Source organism: Berghia stephanieae, chromosome 13 (genome assembly GCF_034508935.2).
Source record: "Berghia stephanieae isolate SIO BIC M18660-M18661 chromosome 13, UCSD_Bste_1.3, whole genome shotgun sequence".
Taxonomy (NCBI): Eukaryota; Metazoa; Mollusca; class Gastropoda; order Nudibranchia; family Aeolidiidae; genus Berghia; species Berghia stephanieae.
In genome coordinates this window covers 35,866,447-35,873,157 of record NC_088372.1, presented here as the reverse complement: position 1 = coordinate 35,873,157, position 6,711 = coordinate 35,866,447, and the positions used below count along the sequence as shown (strand labels likewise).

Here is a 6,711-nt window from a genome sequence, read left to right as displayed (position 1 = left end):
ATTTCTCATTTTTATTTTAATTAAATTATGCTGTTAATGATTTTTAAAAGATTGGTATGGTGCCTGGCACCATTCGATCCAATGGCCCCACGCCACTGAATAGGTGTAGATTCCATGAGCATACCATCAATGCACTTAGTTTGAGATCACCTAAAGTCCCCTCCAGACACGAGCACAAGATCCCACTAAGAGGTATACACTCAAATGCTTGCATTATTAATTCAAAACAACAAATATCAGAGAAATGCCTAAACCCTATCCTTACCAACCAAAGGAAAACTGTCACATTCGTTACGATGAAATAACATTTTCTCATTGTGATGTCTTTCGTACGTCACAAAATTTGAAGACATTTATGTTATAGTTATAAGAAATATCTAAACAAAATTATGTTATAGTATGTTCTAATCCCCTTTGTGTTAGAGTTTTAAAATCCTATATTATGTTGTGTTCTATTTACGTTTTGTGGAAAATCCACGAAATGGTCATTAAGGAGAGAGTGAAGATAATGAAGTAATCTTTCAGAGCCATTGGGCTCATGGAAGCAAAGTTTATACCGGTATCTATCGTTCAACGGACAATAGCAAATGCTTAATATCCATTAGATAGGACGCCAGTCTATCGCAAAGTACTTTCCGCTAGATCTGACAGACACAACTAACCAATCACTTTTGGGTGGACCTGGAAGGAAGGGGGGGGGGGTTCATTTTTTTAAAAAATCCGATTCGAGCTCGGTTCCTTTGCGTGTGAAAGCGAGTGCTCTACCAGCTGAGCTATCGATATCCCAACCAGAAGACAATAAAGGATGAATGAAATTTGAAGGCGAGGAAAATCGAAAGTTATGACCTTTCAGCACTCCTCTAGTCAGTTTTCCTTAACGTTTCTACAAGAACATTTTCAGACTTTTAGAAATTGAAGACGAGGGTCTTTAGTGCTGATACATTTAAGTTTTCTCCTCATAAATACATTGGAATCCGCATAAAGTCAACACTATCAAAGTCAACTGAAAAAAACCCGATCTGAACAAGTGTGTATGAAGCGGCGCAAGAAAGAGAAATACACGAAAAAGGAAATGACAAAAAATCAGTATTTCCCAATCCAGGACGACAGATTTTTTAGGATGTTTGTTTTTTTTTTCTTGTACTTTTTTTGATTCACTTCTTTATCTTACACCGGTGCTGCTCCCTAATGTTTTCGAATTGATATTAAATTCAACTGTTGCTTAAAGTAAACAGTCTTATTTATCAACGAAAGAGTGAAAATGGAGAGGCTTCGAATGGGAACAATATAGATAGTTCGAAGATGACGTCACTCAGGTCGTTGTTATTGTTTTTTGCCATCCGCGTTTATGAGTAATGCTCACTGAACTGTTTTAACCCGACTATAAACATTCATGGATACACACAGTTTTGTGTGTTGGTCCGTTATACTTCCGGATGGCAATGTTATGAGCTTCTTAGCCAAGTGCATACTATCTATAGACAATGACTATTGTCTGTATTGTTCCCATACGAAGCCTCTTCATTTTCACTCTTTCCTTAGTATTTTAACACTTCCCGGGCTTCAAGCAGCCATTAACCTTTTCTACTTCAGCCTTATTTATCCCAATGTTCTGGGTTTTTTTGGTTTTTTTTTATCTGAGTCTGTTCTATTGATAATGGATATAGTCAACCAATCTTCTGGTCCGGCGGTGTGGGTGTCATCGGGATTCCACTGTACATAATGTTTATTGTTGAGACAGGATATTGTAAGATGTTAAGATCTGTGTAAGATCGTTAATTTTACGTATTCTGGTTTTTGTTTTCACAGTGTGAGATATTGCCAGCTGAAAACTCCATTAATGCCATTTGATGGCTTGTTGACGTGAAGGAAAAATGGCGAAATCGATAATAAATGACATTTATTTGAATACAAAAGTAGTTTTTTGATTTACGTGGTTTTGACAAAGATTTATCTGGTCCGTTGCACCACAACAATGAAGAGCAGGAAATCATGTGTTTATTGGGAATTGATTTTTGAAACTTCAAATTTAGGTTTCGTTTGAACCATGAGTGTAGTGTATCATATGTTATGTGTGGTAATATATATATATATATATATATATATATATATATATATATATATATATATATAGTTTATTATATATAACTATATATATATATAGTATATACTAAGTGTGTGTGTGCACTGAGCTGCTGATATTATACACATACTACTACTATCTACTCTACTCTCACTACTACTTCACTCATACTATACTACTGCTGCTACTACTACTACTACTACTACTACTACTACTACTACTACTACTTACTACTACTACTACTACTACTACTACTACTACTACTACTACTATACTACTACTACTACTACTACTACTAACTACTCACTATTACTATACTACTCACTATCTACTACTACTACTACTCTTACTACTACTACTACTACTACTACTACTACTACTACTACTACTACTACTACTATTACTACTACTACTACTACTACTACTACTACTACTACTACTACTACTACTACTACTACTACTACTTTTACTGCTGCAGTTGCAAAGACTCGAACTACCTCAATGTGAGATATTGTTCCGCAACCCTTGAGAAAGCCGCTTTTAAACGACAATAGCTGTAAAAAGAGTTGCCATTATCCGAAACAAAATTAAACGAAAATATAATGGGCAATGTCTGGGAGTTTGGATTTTTTTCTCTTTGAATCATACAATCAATAGACATTAAATGCTTAAATATTTCATCAGAGTCACACAGTTCCTTTTGAGTTATCGATCAAAATTTTTAATTAGAAGGTAACATCAGATAAACGGTCTACCAGCCAATTTCGTATTCATTCGATCCGTTGGCGTGATAAAAAAAAAAACAATCAAGACAGCCTGAGGAGAAGAGCAATGAATAATGAAAATTTGTTCCGTTATTGAGCTCAGTTTTCCTTTTTGTAATTTGTATCAATATATAATGTCAGTCTGGCAACTGCACGATCATACTATTGAATAAACAAAATGCTCGCCGAGGACGGATGCCTCTTGTTATCCAGAAAGGCGAGAACACCGCCAGGAAATATGACTTATGCACACGGCACTGTATGCTTTAACGTAGTTAACTGGCATACTCTGGGAAAACATTATTTAATTTTTGGACAAAAATCTCGTCCTTTATATATCGATCGAGTTATTTGACCCTCATCTTGGCAGAAACTCTCAAACCTGGGACCCTGCGAGGTCTTCCTAAGTCCCGAATTTGAGAGTTTTCGCCAAGATGGGGGTCACTTAAATTGATCTATATTTGAAGGGCAAGTTTTCTGGCCAAATTTTAAAGACCTGTTGTTTTTTTTCATCATAATATGGCTGTTTTAACTGATTAAATGGCATACAGTGGAAAAACACCACTTGTATCCACAATAGGGTGTGATATCGAAGATTGGATGTATCATTAAATTATTTCATTGGTTAAGTTAACATGTATTCGCGGAGTCCAGGTTTGAGAGTTTTTGCCATGATGAAAGGACGACTTTTCTGACCATGTTCAATATGTGTTGTTGTGGTTTTTAATTTTCACAGGGCGTCAGTGTGTGAGAAAAAAATGAGTCCTAATATTTCTGATACTCCAAGCTTTGATCTCACTGTTTGATTCTCCTTCACTTCGACATTATAGAAGATTGAAGCGCTGACTCCGATGTGTACCTATTTACAGGTTTGATAATCTTAATTATTATGGCCTCATTGTTGTTTTGGAAATTCTCTAAAACCAACGCATAAATATTGTCCATTACAACAATGTTAAATCAAACCCATAATAGTGTTCTGTTATCAGACCTGAAAATGAGTTCACGTTGGGTGGGTCATATTATCAACAAACAAACAAACAAATTAGATATAGCACCAGGGGATATGTGACCCATCGACTCAAAACGGTAAAATGCCGGGCGGGACAGATAGTGGATTTACAATTGAAAGAATGAGAACGAAATACTTCGAGTGCTTTTGCAATAATAATAATAATAATAATAATAATAATAATAATAATAATAATAATAATAATAATAATAATAATAATAAAGTGTTCTTCCTTAGCGCTAAATTCCGAAGCCTCAAAGCGCTTTACAATATACTTATCAAACCATAAGCACACTCATACCGTGTCAAACAGACACACACAACAGTCGCACACACTAACTATGCAAGTTTTACAAAAGGAAATTGACATTCAACAAAATGGAATCAAAAAATAAAAACGAATAATTTACTCATCAAGAAGAAAATTTAAATGCAAGAAATAGTATTTATTCTCCACCATAATGCGATGGACAGGACACACATTGAAGAACCCAAAAGACAAAATCACACAAGGACAGCCCTGCTATGGAATCCACCCAGAAAGAGGTAAAAAGGAAGGCCAAGGTCAACCTGGAGGAGAGACCAGGGGTCTGATTCATGGAGCGGGACTACGACGATAGTCCTAGACTAAATCCGTTGTCTCAGACTAAAAGGCGTTGTAAGATATTCATGAAGCCGGACTACGCGAAGTCTTAGACTAAACGAGGGACTAAACGGGTGAAATTTACACCCGCGATTTAGCAGGCGTAAATATCGTAGTCTGGGACTAAATTTCAAGATCATATGTCCTCTACACTGGGGGAAGTAATTGTACAGCGATTAGAACAAAAATACCCGACAGTTTTTGATTTTATATTTATTTTTATTTATTTATTTATTTATTTTTTTGGTTTTGTTTATTTTATTTTCTTTACTTTTTTCGAAGATTCGACAATCACACATACACTCCTCATCTTGCCCATTCAAAACACTCTGAAGGGACTCCTCCTCCCCCCCCCCCCCTCCCCCAACACACAGTTTCATAGTAACTTCGTCCTCCTCCTCCTCCTCCTCCTACTACTACTACTACTACTACTACTACTACTACAACTACTACTTCTGCTGCTGCTGCTGCTGCTGCTACTTTCACTATTATCATTACTCCTACTACGACTACAACTACTACCACACTACTACTGCTGCTACTACTACTACAACTTCTACAACAACAACAACGACAACTACTACTACTACTACTACTACTATTTCTAGTACTACTACTACTACTACTACTACTACTACTACTACTACTACTACTACTACTACTACTACTACTACCATTACTACTACTACTACTACTACTACTACTACTACTACTACTACTACTACTACTACTACTACTACTACTACTACTACTACTACTACTACGACTACTATTACATTTCTTTTATGTCTTTTATCGTCCATTATTTTCTAGAAATGTCACGTCTCTCACTGGCCTTATCATTTCTATCACACGCGCTAACGATTCGTTCACACTCCAACCATCGTTGAGTACAGACGGTGCAATTTATACTGCATTTCATCTTATTTGTTTTCAACGTTTATTAGTTTATTGTTGTGCCGACGAAGGGTTTGTGCCCGAAACGCCCATTGTCTGTATTGTTTCCACCGATTCCTCTCCATCATCACTCTTTCGTTAGTATTTTCGGGACCCATGCTTCAGGCAGCGCCCACCGCACTCTACTTAGAACAATGCTACACCGTGGATAAGAATCATTTAAGTGCCATCGTTATTTATATTTACAAAAAACATTACACACACACATTCTCAAACAATATTTACACCCCTAAACTTGTCTCACACTATTTTTATTTGTGGGGAAAAAACAACAGCAAAACAAACAAAAAAAACGATCAAAACAAACACGAAGAAGAAATAAATATTATGATTTCTGTGCCACTCCGTATGACGCATGCGCAGCTAGAAAAGTAACACATTTCTATGACGTTTTGTGATACGTTTCCGAGGAATCCCCAGTTAAAAATAGATTGACCTCTGTAGTCTGCGACTTCGCAAGCGTAGTCAGAGACTTGAAAGTCAGGGACGAAGTCTGACTCCATGAATAGCTTACTTTCCGTAGTCTCTGACTTCCCAAAGTCTTAGACTACAAAGTCTCAGACTTTGCTATAGTCTGGGACTACCATAGTCCCGCTCCATGAATCAGCCCCCAGGGGTCTGATTCATGGAGCGGGACTACGACGATAATCCTAGACTAAATCCGTTGTCTCAGACTAAAAGGCGTTGTAAGATATTCATGAAGCCGGACTACGCGAAGTCTCAGACTAAACGAGGGACTAAACGGTGTAAATTTACACCCGCGATTTAGCAGGTGTAAATGTCGTAGCCTGGGACTAAATTTCAAAATCATAATATGTGCTATACGTTGGTGGGAGTAATTGTACAGCGATTAGAACAAGGCTACCCGACAGTTTTTTATTTTATTTTTATTTATTTATTTTGATTTTTATTTTTTTGGTTTTGTTTTATTTTATTTTATTTTCTCGAAGATTCAACAATCGCACAAACACTCCTCATCTTGTTCATTCCAAACATTTTCCAGGTACACATACTGTTTCATAGTAACTTACTACTACTACTACTACTACTACTACTACTACTACTACTACTACTACTACTACTACTACTACTACTACTACTACTACTATACTACTAATACTTTCACTATTATCACTACCACTACTACTACTGCTACTACTACTACTACAACAACTACAACTACTACAACTACAACTACAACTACTACTACTACTACAACTACAACAACAACTACTACTACTACTACTACTAC

At 36.4% G+C, this 6,711-nt stretch overlaps 1 protein-coding gene across 1 annotated transcript in view; it reads left to right on the top strand.

The window, feature by feature from the left end:
• Positions 1-3,423: 3,423 nt before the first annotated feature.
• The window catches only part of LOC144959051 (uncharacterized), a 14,327-nt gene continuing 11,039 nt past the window's right edge, over positions 3,424-6,711 (top strand). Inside the window, exon 1 of the mRNA XM_078891404.1 lies at positions 3,424-3,501. The gene's annotated coding sequence lies outside the window, so the exon portion shown is untranslated. The remainder of the gene's footprint in view (positions 3,502-6,711) is intronic.